This window comes from Schistocerca gregaria, chromosome 6 (genome assembly GCF_023897955.1).
Source record: "Schistocerca gregaria isolate iqSchGreg1 chromosome 6, iqSchGreg1.2, whole genome shotgun sequence".
Taxonomy (NCBI): Eukaryota; Metazoa; Arthropoda; class Insecta; order Orthoptera; family Acrididae; genus Schistocerca; species Schistocerca gregaria.
Window position 1 is genome coordinate 541,405,206 of NC_064925.1, and position 19,944 is coordinate 541,425,149.

The following is a 19,944-nucleotide window of genomic DNA, read 5'->3' on the forward strand; positions in this document are numbered from 1 at the left end:
AAAGAAAAACCACTCTGCAAGTTTTATGCATCCAATGACAAGAGTTTTCTCTGCCATGCACCTACTTGCCAGAACACTTGTAGGTTTTCCCTACAGCATGCTACAGGAAGCGTACCCAACTCCTGACCCCCTCCTGCGCCAATGCCAAGCTGTCCACATGATGAGTGCACAGTTTTAATGTACTTATGGTGTGAACTTTATGTACAAGTTATTTCATTATCAGAACTTAATGGCTTGTCACTGAGCTACAGAATAAGCCATAAACTCTAAGTCTGTTTCCAGTGTCTATATGGCAAACAGCATTTGGGCTCCTGCAATGGCTATGGAGAACTAGTAGGTGAGATTTATACCATACTTCAGGGTAAAATTGTTAAGAACCCATCTGATGGTCTCATGTCCTGATCATGGAGTATACACTTCATGGAGCCTGCTAAATTATAGAGTGCACCAAGATTTGATCTCTTTTCAGTAAAGTATATGCTAACCACTGCAGCAAAATGCATATGGTTGTTAGATAATGAAATCATCAACTGTGTTAGATTAGCTTCACAGGTCATGGTGGTCTAGCAGTTCTAGGCACTCAGTCCGGAACCGCGGGACTGCTACGGTCACAGGTTCGAATCCTGCCTCGGGCATGGATGTGTGTGATGTCCTTAGGTTAGTTAGGTTTAAGTAGTTCTAAGTTCTAGATGTTAAGTCCCATAGTGCTCAGAGTCATTTCAACCATTTAGATTAGCTTCACCTTCTGTATGTCTAGTTTGTTTATTTATAGTTTGTTTTTGCTTTAGTCACTGCGTTAGATGACCTACCTCTGGTTCATTAATTTGTATTTTGCTTTTGTTACTGTTTTAAGATTAGACACACTCGTGGAACCTCTAAGTTCATTTATTTGTGTTTGCATATTTCCTTGATCACACTATTAGGTTAGCTCCATTTACTATATTTCAAGATCATTAACGATGTTTCTCATGTAGTCTTAAAAACTGCGTAAACTGATTCCACCAGACACAGATAGTGGGCACCCTTTGTATGTACTCGTAGTGCCTTCATGAATGGTGGGGATTACTGGACCAACTCAATTGAAAGTTTTTGATAGTTTTTTTCACAGACATTTTTGTGGCAACTCATCTTTGTAAATGCAATCTGCAATTCATTGTTTCTGTAAATGTTCCCATAAAGGAACTGTTTGTAGTGGGAGACCTTTTTTGTTACATGTCCTAGCAATAGCATTTATGTAAAATTTGCTATGGATATATCCTACTGTCTGACTGGCCAGCTCGGAGTCTTTGCCTCGCCAACCAAATAATTTAACGGCAACATTCATAGCTATTGCATAATCCCCACTTTCCCCAGGCTAAAAAACACTTATTTTCACCACATAAGTTCCTCTCTGAAAACATTACTCTGTAATTCTCAAATTACTTTGGGTTCTGTGATAACTGAAAGTTTCTTGGATGGTTACATTACAAGTTTGTCAAAGGTTTCCAATAAACACCTTTACTGTCCAAATATCTGCACATCTGCCTTAGAACAATGAGAAGCCTTGAACTGAGTCATTTGCAATGGTATCAACAATTATCAGAAGGCGCCCAAAATTTCATTATCCAGATACATGTCTTTCGTTGGGGCAGTAAGGGTTTCTCCCCTTGTGTCTTGGGGCAGCTGGGCAACCTGTATGGTTCAGACAACACAGTGGTTGTAAAACTGTACCATATGGGAGCATCAGGCAGTTGACAAAGTGCTTATATGCTTTTCAATGCTATTGACAGTTGTTTAAATGTGACGTTACTTCAAAGTGGATGCTGTTCAAACTTCAGCTAACTGAAAGTTGTTTTGAGCACAAAACAAGTAATATATTCAGTCTGCTGTAGAGAGAGTCACCATGAATATTGTGTTCAATTTACCAACATTAATACTAACTACACCATTTCACTCTCACTTCAGGCACTAGTATGAAGTTCATACTTTACAGCATCATATAACTTTTTCTATATTAGACAGTTTCTAATGTCCTGCCATTTGCCAGTTTATTTTGCAGTATTTTGAGTTGCACAGTTCACACAGTTGACAAAGTTGTGACAACAATCATTATTAGATGCTGCAGGGAACTGACTGTACATTGCCACCAGCCATACTTTGTATATAGGGCTTGTTTCAGTAATGTTATATTTTGGTACATGTAGGTCGATTCCTTGTATGTGCTAATGTCACATTACATGTGCCTTTGATTTTTTACACACCTACTCACTTGATAAAGCTGTGACCACAGAGTGCATCTACCTCTCATCAGCTGGGTGAAAATACAGTAAAGGGATGTAAAGAGTTAATTGGTCAGATGCCCTATCCAACAGCTTTTTATGGCAGCTGGGACATACTGAGAGTCATCAATCTCACGGTTGTTTTTGAAGTTGAGCTTCAGCAAAAAAACACACGACTTGCAGCAAAACATAACTATGATTTTATTTGCTGATGATATTATGGTTCTGCTTTTACAAGACAGAAATTGCAGTGACAAGTCTAAGAAAGATATGAATGTGTCAGTCAGTTTGGATACTGACTGAATATCACAAAAACTGACTCCTCTGACATAGTTATTATCCCTGGAAGGCCCAAATCAAAGAACAAAATCTTTTGAAGTTTGTTACATTGCTACTAGGCTTCCTGAAACATAAATACTAAAGAATAGATAAGAGGATAGCATATCTGGTAGACAGAGATTCCACTTCCACTTCCACTGTATTTTTAAATATGCCCAGTGTAGATGTATCTAAGAAACATCAGATTGTTAGTAACTTCATGCAGAATTAAATGAATTAATTTTTCTTAATCAACTGGAATATTATCTGCAACCTGTTACATACCTTATTTAATGACAAGTAAATACTTCAGTTATTCTGATGGATGTTGAAGTTTTTATCTGGAAATGATGTTCATATCCTTGGATAATTAGAAGAGAGACATTTTTGTAGCCTTGTAAACCAGATTTTATTCTGTCTATGAATTAGCCTTTACATTTTACACCTTTACATTTTACACATGGGAAATGATGTTACAACATCTCTAAGTGTTCTTGATTTACTTCTACAAACATTCATATCAATAGTACGAACTACGATTTTCAATAAAAAGAGTGAAAAACCATAAAAAACTCAATCTTAGGCATAAAAAACTCAATCTTAGGTATAAAATCATTTAAATAATATACCTGTATAGAGTTCCTTTGGTTTTGATTCTGAGAGATAAGTTACATGACTCCATCTACATCCTTCCAGGTATAGCCCCCAGATGCTACAGCCATCCTCTGGTCTCTTTTCTGGGAAATTTTCTAGCACCTGCAGTTACAAAATTTTAAATCTGAAGGTATATTTTTAGTATGACTAAATATTATGGAAAATAGTACCTTCTGCCAGTTCAAAGCCTCTGAATTATTGACAGTATTATTTCAAAGCCAGGAAGGAATGTAACAATATTATGAAAAGTATAGGTACTACTCACCACAGTGGAATGCTGAGTTGCAGATAGGTGCAACAACAAGACTGTCACAATATAAGCTTTTGGCCAACAAAGCCTTTGTCAAAAATAGACAACACACACACACACACACACACACACACACACACACACACACACACACGACTACTATCTCTGAAGCCACACTTCAGCTGCTGCAGTCATCTGTGTGAGTTGCATTTGCATGAATGTGTGTGTGTGTGTGTGTGTGTGTGTGTGTGTGTGTGTGTGTGTGTGTGAGTGTGTGTGTTGTCTATTTTTGACAAAGGCCTTGTTGGCTGCAAGCTTATATTGTACAGTCTTTTTGTTGCACCTATCTGCGACTCAGCATTCCACCAATATGGTGAATAGCATCTATCCTTTTCATAATATTGTGACAGTATTATTTAACTTAGATAAATAAAATTCAAACTGTGCAAATAATGCAATAATTGTAAACACTCCTCTGACACATGTAATGCAAACACACTTACATTTACTTAACTCTATGTACTTACTACATATAACACACCAACCTTTAATGCATATTTGTAACAAGTATGTCAACTAAAACCTGATCTCTACAACTGAATATATACCATAGTGTGTGTGTGTGTAAGTAAGAGAAAGAAAAACAAAATGGAATATCGAGCCTAGGAGCTCGACTGGTGGTGCTATCTTGTGGGAAACAGGCTAAACTGGTTCCCAGCCACCAGGACAGCATTCTGAGTTGATCTCTCAATGCTAGCCACTTGTTTCGTGAAGAAATATTTTTTCAAAGTTTTCAAGTGATATTTTTACTTACTTTGTTCTTTTTTTGACTGCAGAACACCTGTCCTTGTGCTTCTCCATCCTTCGGAACAATTCCAGTAAGTACTGTGTTTTGTTCACAGCTCTTTTAACAACAATTTCATGTATGTAAATGTTGCTAGTGAGTAACGGTTCAGGGGTCAGCCATTTATGTTGTCAAAACCATCACAGTCTGGCAAAATGGGACACTTTTGGTGTGCTCAAAACGGGATACAATTTTGATGTGTCCTGTTTTACGCGACTATTTCCATTAATGTTTTGTCAATGTGTTTAAGTTATTTTAATTGAAATAAGTAATGAATTAAAATAGGCCTATGTATAATCACAACTAAACTTTAACCATATTTTTTTTGGCGATTTTTAAACAGCTAATAATTTATTTTGGTTTCAGAATAGGCCTGCAAGATGCCTCGCAATTATCAGTGAACTTCATCTAGAAATAGCTGGGATGAGCAGAGCATGGCAGAGGCTATTCGAGAAGTTTTAGAAGGGAGGATGTGTTTTCTGGAAGCTGCCCATTCAGCAACTAACAATATTCAGCACAATTTTAACACCATTAAAAAAATGGCGGGTAGGCACTGGTTGTACAATTTTCTTGGAAGAAATAAATGTATGGAGTTTGACAAGCAATGATTTCATACATTAAAAGGAGTAAACCTACACTTTTAAACTTTGTGTCAGTGCTTGAAAATGAAGACAGAAGTATTCAAGAAAAGCAATGAAGGCTGCAACAGACAAAAATGCACAAGATTTTGTTTTCAAGTGGTTTTTGCACAAACTTTCCATAGGAAATGCAATTTCGGATCCAATTCTTTGTGAAAAATCTAAACTCTTAGCTCAGAAGCTTGGTTGTTCAGCCTTCAAAGCACGTACTGGCTGGCTCAGAAATTTTAATTGCCAACACAGTGTTCATGAACTAGATTTAAGTAGCGAGATGTTTTCAACAGACTCCAAAGCTGCATAAGATTTTAATGAAAAATTTGAAGTTGTTACAGACTCCTACAATGCTGAGGTTTTTGTGGCACAGTCTTGCTTGGAAAGTTCTGCCTAAAACCACTTTAGCATCTAAAAGGAAGTGTAGTGCTCCAGAACATAAAATTAGTAAAGAACAGCACTTACCTGTCCAAACTCTACAGGAGGCCATAAAATACCCCTTCTGTTGATAGGGAAGTCAAAAAGCCCAAGAGCATTTCTATATGTGAAAAAGCTTCCCCTCTTTTTATAAAAACCACCCCAAGGCTTGGATGACTGCAGCATTATTTACTGAGTGGTATTACAAAATTTTCTTCCCTGAAGAGAAAAGGCAACAAAAATCTCTTGAGGAAGGTGGTAGTAAAGTGCTTTTGATTGTTGATGATGTACCAACTCATTCCAGCAGTGTTGAAAAGAGAAAATAGCCAGTTTATAACCATCTTTTTATTACCAAACTTACCATGAAACTTCACAAGCTTGTTGCAATCACTGGATCAGTCTGTTATTCAAACCATGGAATGCCATTACAGAAGGCAAATTTTAAGGAAACTTTTGGTAGAGAATGAAGACATAGAAGGTATGTTGGGTAACCACAAATAATAATAATAATAATAATAATAATAATAATAATAATAATAATTTGAAAGATTGAGCTTACAAGGTGGCAGAAGCTTGGAGGTTGGTAAAGGCAGTCACATTAAAACAAGCATGGAACAAGTTACAAGGCATATCAACTGAAGTAGAGAAAGAAAAGGGGAAAAAGGAAAAATAATCTCAAGAAAAGAAATGGAATAGACATGAGAAGATGAGGATGATGTGTCACTTGAGGAATTAACAAACATTCTTTTGAAAATTCCTGGATGTTCAGAAGTTAATGCTGAAGCTACAGCAGAATAGGTGGTGTGTGATTCAGCAGACCTTGGGTTTCAAATTCTGAAAAGTATGAGAAGAAAGTGTCGAGCAAGAAGATGACCTCAATGTTGAAGCTGAAGCAGACATGGGACCATTAGCTAGTGAAGCATTTGCTGGCCTTGAAACTGTTGAAGTGGATGGAGTAACTAATTAATGGAAAATCTCATATAAAGATGTGAAACAATTACTAACAAAGAGATAGAGGGGCTGGCCAGTACTTACCTCAGCTCAGTACAGCCGATAGAAACACAAAAAACAACCGAAAATATAAGTTCCTAGCTTTCGGAATAAATGTTCCTTCATCAGGGAGGAGAGAGGGGAAAGAAGGGAAGAAGGGAAAGTGGATTTAGTTACTCACAACCCAGTTTATGAAGCAACAGGGAAAGGAAAACAGGGAAGGTAGCAAGGATGGAGGCATGGTTGTTCCCCTGAAAACCATGCGTCCATCCTTGCTACCTTCCCTGTTTTCCTTTCCCTGTTGCTTCATAACCTGGGTTGTGAGTAACTAAATCCACTTTCCCTTCTTCCCTTTCTTTCCCCTCTCTCCTCCCTGATGAAGGAACATTTATTCCGAAAGCTAGGAACTTAAATTTTCGGTTGTTTTTTGTGTTTCTATCAGCTGTACTGAGCTGAGGTAAGTACTGGCCAGCCCCTCTATCTCTTTGTTAGAAGTGGATGGAGTGTCAGCCACAGTGTGACCACATGCAGTTTCTCACTGTCAAGCAGATTCGTGACTTTGCTGCCCAAAAACAGATGAAGACAGTCAAACAGCTTACTTTGACTGAGAAGTTCAGCAAGCAATGACTTTCAGCACTTGTACTGTATAGTTAACTACATAGCATGAGTGTCTCATTTTAATTTTAATTAATTAAAGTCTCTTTTCCTTTAAAAATATTTCTTTCTCCCATTTTCCAACATACAGAACTGAACGTATAGCATGTAATTACTGTAATTAAAATACATAGACCCTTTTTTTTTAGAAAACTCCCAATTATCCAAATTCAGGTAATTAAAGTTCTACTGTACTGCCATATTTAATGTTTCATTGATCATGGTTTCTTGTACAAAATAAGCTAAATATTTTTGTGTTGTGTGTTTTTGTTCCTTTTCCCCTTCCTCTCGCCTTCCCTATTTGCTGCCTCAGAAGAATACAAAATGATTCTATGAGTATGTATACAAAGTTGGCTGTTCTTGTTATTGTTCTATATGATGATGACACACTACACAATAAAAGTTACAGGCTTTTCTAGGATTTTGTTTTTACATTGTGCATTCTCTCTGGGGGATACCACCTTATCGTAACACTGAGAAAGCAGGTGGCGAGCTTTGTGTGTTTGTGTGAAGCTGAGGCCTATGACTGCTGTAGCTGGACGAATCTCAATAGATGAACTTTATGAAGAGTGTCCCACAGCATCTCATCTCTTCCGACATCCATTTCTGTAGCCCTTCCCAAACTCTCTAGGTATCCAACCCAAAGTGTGATGTGATATGTGCCAAGGGGCGTGTGGCAATGGGAAGATGTCATGAACAGAGCATCAGGGATACCAGGCAACCTCTGTGAGTAATTAACCTTACACCAGCTTTGGTCTTAGCTGGTACTGACCTGATGCATCTGCATCTCCAATTTTTGTGGGACCAGTATGGAGAACACAGAAAACAATTTGAATACTGTGTGTGTGTGTGGGGGGGGGGGGGGCTTGATGATGTCTCAATTACGCAAACACCAAGGCTGGAACCAATAGAAGTCATTTCTGCTACTATATCAGGTGACAGTTGGGTCAGCTGCGTGACAGTTGGGTCAGAACAAGGTCAAATTCTTCTCTGGGGCAAAAACGAAAATTAAAGCAAAGAATTGCATCCTAAATACCAGTGGAGGGAATTAAAATACTATGAACTAAAGACCTCAAAAAAGACCAACCCTGACAGAAAGGGGTAAACAGACTCCTTCCACCTCCATGAAAAGGAACAAGAGAACAAGGGAGGAGTCTAGTACGCCCACTTTCAGGATAATCAGATCCAGAAAAAGCCATACCAAAAAACAGGGGAAAAAACCTGTAGTACTGCAGTCTCAGTTTTTAGTATTATGGTTATCCAACATGGATATTGACTAGTCAACATCATTTTGCAGCTGGAAAGGCTAGTCAACATGCCTCTATTTGAGAGGATTGGGAGGGGGGAGGGGAGAGATTAGGCCCTAAATTTAGTTGGGTCTATGAGGACATAGGGAACAGTGGATTGGCTTAAGAAGATCATGACCAAGGTATCCCTTGGGAGTAAGGGAAGAAGGAAGATTAGTGTTTAACATCCTTCCAACATTGAGGTTATTAGATATGGAGCACAAGCTATGTTGTATTAAGGATGGGGAAGGAAATCAGCCATGTCTTTTGAAAAGAATCATCATCATAACATTTGCCTGGAGTGATTTCGGGAAATCACGGAAAATCTAAATCTGGATGACTGGATGTGAATTTTAAACATCATCCTGAATGTGCGTCTATGGCAGAAGGCAAAGCTGCTGATCATGAGAACAGCAAAACTCTTTAAGACTGCTAAGATGTTGGTTTGGATCCCAAAACTGTTAATAGATGTTCCACCGAAGACTGTGAGGAAGCACAGGTGCAGAACCAGAGAGCATAGACAGAGGAGGACTACAGGGTAATCAACCAAATGGCTGTATCTGATTGCGAAACCCTTGTGATGGATGTTGGCGAGGAAACGCAGAGGGCAATATGAGAACAGGACCTGAAACTGGTGTGGTGGTGTGTTGGGGCTTATGGGTGCTCAACATCGAGGTCATCAGCGCCCTGACACACATTAAAAGGAACGAATGTGGACAGACCTAAGAAAACTAAAGCACACACTCAAAGAAAGCACGAAAAGAAGGAAAATGCTACATAAAAAAGTAAAAACTAAGGAAAGGGGAAACATAGCCAACTGGATTCTCGCAGGTTACCAACAAGGTAATTACAGCCGTTGGAAATAACCATCACAGCAAGTTTGTGGATGGGAGTGTTGCAGATAAACCTGCTACATAGTAAGGAGGAAACAGCCACTTACAATCATCTTCTGGGAAGAAAGGGAGTAGATATGGCCCTGATACAGGAACCTCATATATACAGCATGAATCACCTAAAACTTACACAGCAAATTTAGTGGAAATGAAAAGTAGTATTGATGTGTGTTTTTGACAGAATAGATCAGTAATTAGAGGCTCATTTTGTTAGCCAACAATTAGATTGTAATAATACTTAGAAGGTGTAGTTTTTGTGCAAACATACACATCTTAAATGAAACAATACCTTCTGACATTAACAAACTAAAATAAGGGTAAATCAGACTGTCAGCGATATTCGCTGCAGTATTCTAGGGCGAGTCATTCATGAGATATTGTATTTTGAAATGTTTCCCCATGGACACTTGTTTGTGCCATTCAACCTGCATAATTGCTACATAAAATGTCGTTATGTTTAGTTACAGTGTGCTTGTGTGTTCCTTAAGTGCACTGCGGCTTGCTAGTGAGTTAGCATATGACAGTTCAAGCAGTAGGTCATGAGTGGAGGATGGGATTTCCCAATCCAGAAAAAGCCAACATGCTCATGGTGTATGGAGAGTGTAGGACAAATGCAGTTCATTCTTGTATGGTGTAAACAGCAAGATATCCCAAAAAATGTCAACCATCTTGGCAATCATTTATCAACGTCTTCAACCAGTTATGTGAAAGTGGTAGTGTAACAAATGCACAATGTAACAGAAGGAAACATGTGGTGACAGAAGAGGTGGAAATTTATGTTCTTGCTGCTGTTGCCAGTTGATCTGCACATTAGCTCCTACACAGTTGCATGAGGAAGTGGCGTGAATCAGGCAAGTGTCCTAAGCATTCTCCATTGATATAGGTTCTATCCCTGTCACATCTCTGTATCAAGAGTTCCATGGAAATGGCTATGAGAATCATGTTAACTTCTGTAAATGGGCACTACGACAGGATATTCCATATGTATCACGTATCTTGCATTTGAATGAACAACTGTTGGTTGGTTCTGAGGCCAGTGCTCGCAACCTGGTGTGACAAGGGAGTGTCACCAACAGGAGAGGTGAGTACCCAATCGAGAGCAATTTGGATATATTGAACAGGAGTATGGAATCCAGCTTCAGGAAAACATGGAGGGAAAAGTTACCTGGCATAATGTTTGGGTCCATCCTAATGATTAGTTATGTTATACAATGGCATGTAGCCATCCTTATTTGACCACATGTGTATTAAGCCTGGGGTTGAAATGGATATTAAAAAGATCATGGTCTATAGAACTCCCAAGAAAACAAACTGGGTCTCATATAGCACAGACCTAAACTCATGCTTACCTAAAGTTAAAACTTCAACAACGAATCCACTAGATCTTGAGGAAATGGCAGACAAAGTGTCTTGGGTTGGGTTGTTTGGGGGAAGAGACCAAACAGCGAGGTCATTGATTTCATCGGATTAGGGAAGGACAAGGAGGAAGTCAGCCATGCCCTTTCAAAGGAACCATCCCAGCATTTGCCTGGAGCAATTTAGGAAAATCATGCAAAACCTAAATCAGGATGGCCGAATGCGGGATTGAACCATCGTCCTCCCGAATGCGAGTTCAGTATGCTAACCACTGTGTTCCCTCGCTCAGTCCAAAGTGATGTCTGTCATTACAACCTCACATTATAAATCTGTCCAATCACCCATACGTGCACACACTGGAATGTACATTGGTGGAACAATAATTTGGAATTGCAAAGGATGCAGGGAAAAAGACAGTTCAATTTCACAAGAAGGAAAGGACAGTGGGCACAATATCAGGAGGCTCTTGTTAACGCAACCTTGCAATTAAGCAAGCAAAATTATCATCCCAGTAGGTGTTTTGGGAGGAGTTGCAAGATACAGCTGCTAGGTTCAGACTAATGGGAGAATTGGGAATCTGCCTGAGAATCCAGTGAGCGGTGGGAACATTTAAACATACTGAATAATAACCACTCAACTGCTCTTGTAAGTAATTTATTTAGCTGCCAGATTAATATCTTAGAAGCCACATCATCCGGTTAACCATTACATCAAGGGTCTCAATCTGTTGACAAGAACCCACTTACTAATAAAAACAGTATAAAACTGATAAATAAGAAGGAAATTTGTATGATAATGAAACACGGGCATGCATGCAATGTGGTGTAATATGACCTACTGTCATGAAAACTACTTACGAAATCAGTAACAACTTAGTGGTCACATGAGATATAAATAAAAAACTAAGGCCATATAATATAATGTCTTAGAGGAAAAATGACAGTAACTTTATTGGAGACACAAAACTGACGAAGTCCATAATTTTATTACAAATAATGGCACAACCAAAACTAATATAGATCTACTCAATAGATTTTTGGCTAATCTGAAAAAGACACTTAAGGCTATTAACATCTTTATCAGAATTGTACAGAAAAGAGAATATTAAATCAACAAATCCTTCAGCTCCAAGGCCATGATTAAAGTTCACAATGAAAATCACCGAGTGGGAACAAGAGTGAAGAGTGGTGTAGGTACACAAGCCAATATTATAAACATCTGATTATGTATAGCATCAATAACAGAGAGCATCTAATAGAGAATCTTTACACTATAAGCATCTGAACCGGAATGTAAATGGTCACCGTGAATGTCAAAAATATATAAATGAATATTCCCATGGAACACATTCAAGACATGGTAACCAGTAATCTATAAACAAATAGTGGTAAATCTGACAGTGAAATTAATAACACTACCAAGATCTTGGAAGTCACCTTGAGATTTATTTACTTCTGGTTTGGTGATTATATTTTTATACAAAGCTGGGCCTTGCTATGGGATCATCACTGCTATATTGCTTGGCCAACATGTTCATGACATCCTTTGAATACAATTCACTACCCAAACTAAGAGTGTCATTGCCTGGTATAAATATGTGGATGGTATCATTTCATTTTATAATGCAGCACAAGGACAGTGCATCTCATTCATTAAGGATAATAATGGACTCCATGATAACATTCAGATCTCAGTGTAGGTCAGAGGAGGTGGGAAGTCCCCTAGTTGGATCTCTGGTATAAATGTGAGTCATGTGACCTTCAAGATTTAAAGAAAGACAACAACTGATGTAGTTATCCACAGTTTTGGCTTCCCTCTGACAACCATGCCTCCATCCTTGCTACCCTCCCTGTTTTCCTTTCCCTGTTGCTTCATAACCTGGGTTGTGAGTAACTAAATCCACCTTCCCTTCTACCCCTTTCTTTCCACTCTTTCCTCCCTCATGAAGGAACATTTATTCCGAAAGCTAGGAACTTAAATTTTCGGTTGTTTTTTGTGTTTCTATCGGCTGTACTGAGCTGAGGTAAGTACTGGCCAGCCCCTCTATCTCTTTGTTAGTAATTGTTTCACATCTTTATATGAGATTTTCCATTAATTAGTTAGATCCCTTAATCGGGCAGGTAGGTTAGAAAATTTAAAAAGGGAAACGGATATGTTAAAGATAGATAAAGTGGGAATTAGTGAAGTTCGGTGGCAGGAGGAACAAGACTTCTGATCAGGTGAATACAGGGTTATAAACACAAAATTAAACAGGGGTATTGCAGGAGTAGGTTTAATAATGAATATGAAAATAGGAATGCGGGTAAGCTACTACAAACAGCATAGTGAATGCAATATTGTGGCCAAGATAGATATGAAGCCCACGCCTACCATGGTAGTACAAGTTTAAATGCAAACTAGCTCTACAGATTATGAAGAAATTGAAGAAATATATGATGAAATAAAAGAAATTATTCAAATAGTGAAGGGAGATGAAAATTTAATAGTCATGAGTGACTGGAATTCGAGAGTAGGAAAAGGGAGAGAAGGAAACATAGTAGGTGAATATGGATTGGGGGAAGGAAATGAAAGAGGAAGCCGCCTGGTAGAATTTTGCACAGATCATAGCTTAATCATAGCTAACACTTGGTACAAGAATCATAAAAGAAGGTTGTACACATGGAAGAATACTGAAAATACTAGAAAGTATCAGATAGATCATATAATGGTAAGACAGAGATTTTGGAACCAGGTATTACATTGTAAGACATTTCCAGGGGCAGATGTGGACTCTGACCACAATCTATTGGTTATGAACGGTAGATTAAAACTGAAGAAACTGCAAAAAGGTGGGAATTTAAGGAGATGGGACCTTCGTAAACTGAAAGAACCAGAGGTTGTACAGAGTTTCAGGGAGAGCATAAGGGAACAACTGTCACAAATGGGGGAAAGAAGTACAGTAGAAGAAGAATGGATGGCTCTGAGGGATGAAGTAGTGAGGGCAATAGAGGATCTTGTAGGTAAAAAGACGAGGGCTAGTACAAATTCTTGGGTAACAGAAGAAATATTGAATTTAATTGATGAAAGGAGAAAATATAAAAATGCAGTAAATGAAGCAGGCAAAAAGGAATACAAACGTCTCAGAAATGAGATCGATAGGAAGTGCAAAATGGCTAAGCAGGCATGGCTAGAGGACAAATGTAAGGATGTAGAGGCTTATCTCACTAGGGTTAAGATAGATACAGCCTACAGGAAAATTAAAGACACCTTTGGAGAAAAGAGAGGCACCTGCATGAATATCAAGAGCTCAGATGGAAACCCAGTTCTAAGCAAAGGAGAGAAAGCAGAAACGTGGAAGGAGTATATAGAGGGTCTACACAAGGGGGACATACTTAAGGACAATATTCTGGAAATGGAAGAGAATGTAGATGAAGAAGAAATGGGAGATACAATACTGCGTAAAGAGTTTGAGATAGCGCTGATTGACCTGAGTCGAAACAAGGCTCCGGGAGTAGACAACATTCCATTAGAACTACTGACGGCCTTGCGAGAGCCAGTCCTGACAAAACTCTACCATCTGGTGAGCAAGATGTATGAGACAGGCTAAATACACTCAGACTTCAAGAAGAATATAATAATTCCAATCCCAAAGAAAGCAGGGGTTGACAGATGTGAAAATTACAATCTGTTTAATAAGCCACAGTTACAAAATACTAACACAAATTCTTTAGAGACAAATGGAAAAACTAGTAGAAGGCGACATTGGGGAAGATCAGGTTGGATTCCGTAGAAATATTGGAACACGTGAGGTAATACTGACCTTACGACTTAGCTTAGAAGTAAGATTAAGGAAAGGCAAACCTACATTTCTAGCATTTGTAGACTTAGAGAAAGCTTTTGACAATGTTGACTGGAATACTCTCTTTCAAATTCTAAAGGTGGCAGGGGTAAAATACAGGCAGCGAAAGGCTATTTACAATTTGTACAGAAACCAAACAGCAGTTATAAGATACGAGGGGCATGAAAGGGAAGCAGTGGTTGGGAAAGGAGTGAGACATGGTTGTAGTCTCTCGCCAATGTTATTCAATCTGTATATTGAGCAAGCAGTGAAGGAAACAAAAGAAAAATTCGGAGTAGGTATTAAAATCCATGGAGAAGAAATAAAAATGTTGAGGTTCGCCAATGACATTGTATTTCTCTCAGAGACAGCAAAGGACTTGGAAGAGCAGTTGAACGGAATGGACAGTGTCTTGAAAGGAGGATATAAGATGAACATCAACAAAAGCAAAACGAGGATAATGGAATGTAGTCGAATTAAGTCAGGTGATGCTGAGGGAATTAGATTAGGAAATGAGACATTTAAAGTAGTATAGGAGTTTTGCTATTTGGGGAGCAAAATAACTCATGAAATTTGTTAACATCGAGTATAGATTTAAGTGTCAGGAAGTCGTTTCTGAAGGTATTTGTATGGAGTGTGGCCATGTATGGGAGTGAAACGTGGTCGATAAATTGTTTAGACAAGAAGAGAATAGAAGCTTTCGAAATGTGCTGCTACAGAATAATGCTGAAGATTAGATGGGTAGATCACATAACTAATGAGGAGGTATTGAATAGAATTGGGGAGAAGAGGAGTTTGTGGCACAACTTGGCAAGAAGTAGGGTCTGGTTGGTAGGACATGTTCTGAGGCATCAAAGGATGACAAATTTAGCATTGGAGGGCAGCGTGGAGGTTAAAAATCGTAGAGGGAGACCAAGAGATGAATACACTAAGCAGATTCAGAAGGATGTAGGTTGCAGTAAGTACTGGGAGATGAAGAAGCTTACACAGGATAGAGTAGCATGAAGAGCTGCATCAAACCAGTCTCAGGACTGAAGACCACAACAACAATGGTTAAAAGAATAAAAAAGAAGAACACCATCATTCTATTTACTACCCTTACTGTGCACATAATAAAAAGACATGAATTGTATGCTGATGACATGACACTACTAAATACTGACCAAAGTATGGAACAGCTTGAGAGTAGAGCATACATATCTGCAAATGTCACAGCTCAGTGGCTGTTGGAAAATGAACTGGTTATAAATCTAAAAAAGACTATGTATGCAGTGTTTAAAAACAAGGAGAAGGCTGTAGACATGGATTTAGATGTTGACGGAACAAGGCTGGAAGAAGTAGAATCTGCTAGATTCTTAGGTATTCTTGAGGACAATGAACTGAAATGGAAACAACATATTAATAATGTCTGTAAGAAACTGAGCATCGTCATATTCTTAATGATGCAGTTATCACAGTATTCAGACAAGAATCTTCTGTTTACAGTGTATCATGGACTTTTCGAACCATACTGACAGTATGGAATGACTGTGTGGGAAAACTCAAACAAACAAGAGACAAAAGGAGTGTTCACATAAGAAAAAGTGCAGAAACTGTTTCAAGAAGTTAGGTATCTTAACTTTTTCATCGTTGTATATATACAAAACAATAATGTACATCATGAAAGGTAGTGAGGACTGGATTACAAATGCTAGTGTACGCACCCACAATACAAGAATGAAGTAAGGAGCATACCCCACTGACTGGCTAGAAAAAGGACACCAGTACTCTGGTATCAGACTACTAAGAGGTGTGCCTAAAAAGCTGCAAGATAGTGTACTTGACAGTTACTTTCCAAATAAACTTGAAGACTATCTCATTGAAAAAGAGTTTTACAGTGTTGCAGAATAATTATGCCATTGAATTTGTATATATTGTTATTCATTATCAATTATGTAATAATGTAAGCTGAAGGGGTAGAAAAATAAGTGATAATGAATGTTACTACTATGACATGTAATCTTACAGGATCAAATAAAATTTACTTCAATTCAATCTATCACAAGATCCCTTATTTTTGCATGTTCAGAAAAACTGACTGACAGCTGCAGGCATAGAGCGCAGCCTACAAGTTGTAACATGCAATAAGCCGTTTGGACCATGTATATTCTCAAATTTATGATCTTATCCTTTTTTTATCTTATTTGAAATGTTTTAAACACTGACTGTATAGTTGTATATGTCATTCTAACACAATTATAAATTTTTTTTCTGACACCCATAAAATTCATTTATCTAAAAAAAAATCACACTGGAAAAATACATTTAAAATCTGATACTTAATACTAAACTCTTTCTACAAACTAAAAATACCTAATTAAAAAGAGAAATTCAAAAACTAATTATTTTATAAAAATCTTGCAAAGCCACTATCACGAATAAGACAATGGGACAATGGTGATCAACACCACCTGAGGGTGTCCACAAGGAGGAGTTTTGTCCCCATTACTGTGGAACCTAGAGGTGAATGATCTCATCAAAGGGTTAAATGCTAAAGGTTTTATTTACAAGTACTTTTAAAAGAATACACAGTGCACTCTGAACATGATTCAAAAATTGTGAAAAAAACAAGCTCTAAGGATCATTCCCAGGAAAAGTGTTGTAGCATCATTCACAATGAAGAGTATCCAGGGCATATACTGGAATCTTAAGCGCCTTGACACAATTGTACCAGTGGAGTGAGTATTGAAGTCTCTAATGGTAACCCTGGATGTGAAACTATCATGGACCCTTCAAGTAAAGAATGTATATTCCATGGCAAAAGGTGCTCTTATGTGTAATAACAGGGCCTGTGGAAAAAACTGGAGTCTAATCTCCAGGAGCATGTACTGGATATAAAGGATGACACTGAAAAATGGGAACATTTCCACAACCCAATAAAACAAGAAGAGATGAAGGAAAGAAATTGCAATCACAGTTATTAAATCCTTACAAATTTGATATTATTTATCATTTTTTTAAAAAATTACATCCTTTGGATGGCATCCTCCTGTACGAATACATTTGTAAAATCTGCTGTTGGGATTCCTTATTGACCGCTGCATCATCTCACCTGGGATACTGTAAACTGCATCCTGAATTCTCTGTTTTAACTGACCCAGGGTTCTTGGTCATGTCGTGTACGTTTTGCTCTTGTGGTAGACCCACAAGAAAAAAAAATCACAAACAGATAAATCTGGCAATCTAGGAGGCCAGGGAATGTTACCAAATTGTGAGATAACACAGTTGCCACGCAATTCTCGCAAATTTGCCATTGACTGTCGTGCAATGGGTGAATAGGTTAGCACAGGATGGCACCATGTAGGTACCCACTGCTGTACCCTAGGTTTTGCTTTTCAGTGCTGTCTTCAAAGGGGGAGTAATTGGGGGTGAGGATATAGTTGGTGGTGGTGACCTGAAAGGAGGTTGCTGGTTTTCAGTCAATTGGGAGTTGGGAACGGTAAAGGTTCGATAGCAGCAAGGGAGTGGGCACTGGGGATGTTAGTGTAGAGGAAGGTGTCATTGACAGTGACAAGCACGGCACTGCTTGCTAAAGAACAACATATGTCAAGAGATGGAGAAGGAAAAGCTTGGTCTCTTATGGGGGGGGGGGGGGTAACTTATGAGTAATGGCCTGAAGGTATTAGTGCACGAGGGCAGAGATTGTCCCTGTAGGAGCACATTAACGCATTACATCCTGGATGGATATGTTTACGTGCTTTAGGAAAAATGTAGGATTTAGGACTGTTGTGAGTGGTAGGGGTGAGTAGGTATGAAGATTCAATGATTCTGGGTTGGTCCTAAGTTTTTGAGGAAGGGGTGGATATATTGATGGATTTCTGGAATGGGGCCACTGTTGTAGGCATGTAGGTGGACCTATCCAACAGCTGGTACAGTCCCTCTGTGAAGTAATTGTAGTGATTCACAACCACAGTGATGGAGCAATCAGTTTCTAGGTGGCAGATTTTGATTCTTTCTGTGGATGATTTCCATGGTTTCCATGTTCAGCTATCAGATTCATCCCAGGACCTCTCCCCTTAGTCAATCTATCTACTCAACCACACCACTTCCTGCATTCCTGTCTTCTACATGCTTTCCAAACCACATAAACCCAACCACCCTGTGTGAATGACCCATTGCGGATGGTTACTGTGTCCCCACAGAAAGAATCTCTGCCACTATGGATGATCTCCTTCAACCTATCGCCTGTAACCTACCTCCTGTATAAAAGACAACATTTCCTCCACCAACTGTCTACAGTTCTCATTCCTTTATCACCAGGCACCCTACACATCACTTCTTCTATATTAACATCAACAATACCCATGAATTTGAATTTGTGGAAGTGAATGAGCAGGAGATTTGCAGGGCAATATACAGGGTGATCAAAAAGTCAGTACAAATTTGAAACCTTAATAAACCACGGAATAATGTAGATAGAGAGGTATAAATTGACACACATGGAATGACATGGGGTTTTAGGAGAACCAGAAAAAAAAGTATTGCTACAAGTGTGAAGGATCTCTTGTGTGCGTCGTTTGGTGATGATCGTGTGCTCATCTACATTATTGCGTGATTTATTCAGTTTTCAAATTTATAATGATTTTTTGATCATGCTAAAGAAAAAATTTTCATCTGGATGGGGTGATGTATCCAGTGCTATTACTAAAGTGTGCTTAAAAGAAATCTTTAAACCTCTTACTCACCTAATTAATTGCAGCATTAGAGAAAACATGTATCCAACGGTTCTAAAAATGAGTGCAGTGAAACCAGTGTATAAAAAGGGAAGTAAGAAAGATGTCTCCAACTATAGACCAATATCATTAATTTCCACTTTTAGTAAAATATTTGAAAGCATTATCCTTTCTCAGCAAAGTGCCTTATTCACAAAACAAACTGCTTGTAGGTTCGCAACATGGCATCAGAAAAGAGCTAAGTTCAACCACAGCAGTTACACAGTTCATCCATGAAGTTTACTGTCTGTTAGACCAGAAGATGCAGACTGTAGGTATATTTTTGGACCTGACAAGAGCATTTGATACGGTAAACCATAGGGTACTTCTTAAAAAGCTAAAATCTCATAGTATTGGGGATCAAGCCATGAATCTTCTAACCACATACCTGCTGAATCGTAAGCAAAGCACTGAATTATCATACAAGCTAGATAATAAAATCATGAACTCCCAGTCCACCAGTGAACCTGTATTACAAGGTGTACCACAGGGTTCAATCCTTGGACCCTTTCTCTTCCTAATTTATATTAACGACATTGCACAACCTATTAACTTCCATATTGTAAGCTATGCAGATGAGATGTCAATCTTATTCTATGGGAGTGAATCTAATGAGCTAGAATCTCTTGCTACTAGTGGTGTAACAGAAATAACATAATACTTCAATGAGCAGAGACTCAAGGTGAATGTCACCAAATCTCAACTACTGACATTTAAAACAGGCAGTTCTCACCACAACATTATGAATAGAGTGTGTAATATCTCTGCAACAGAAAATGGTAACTGCAAGTTCCTGGGTGTGTACGTTGATGAAAATTTGTGGTGGA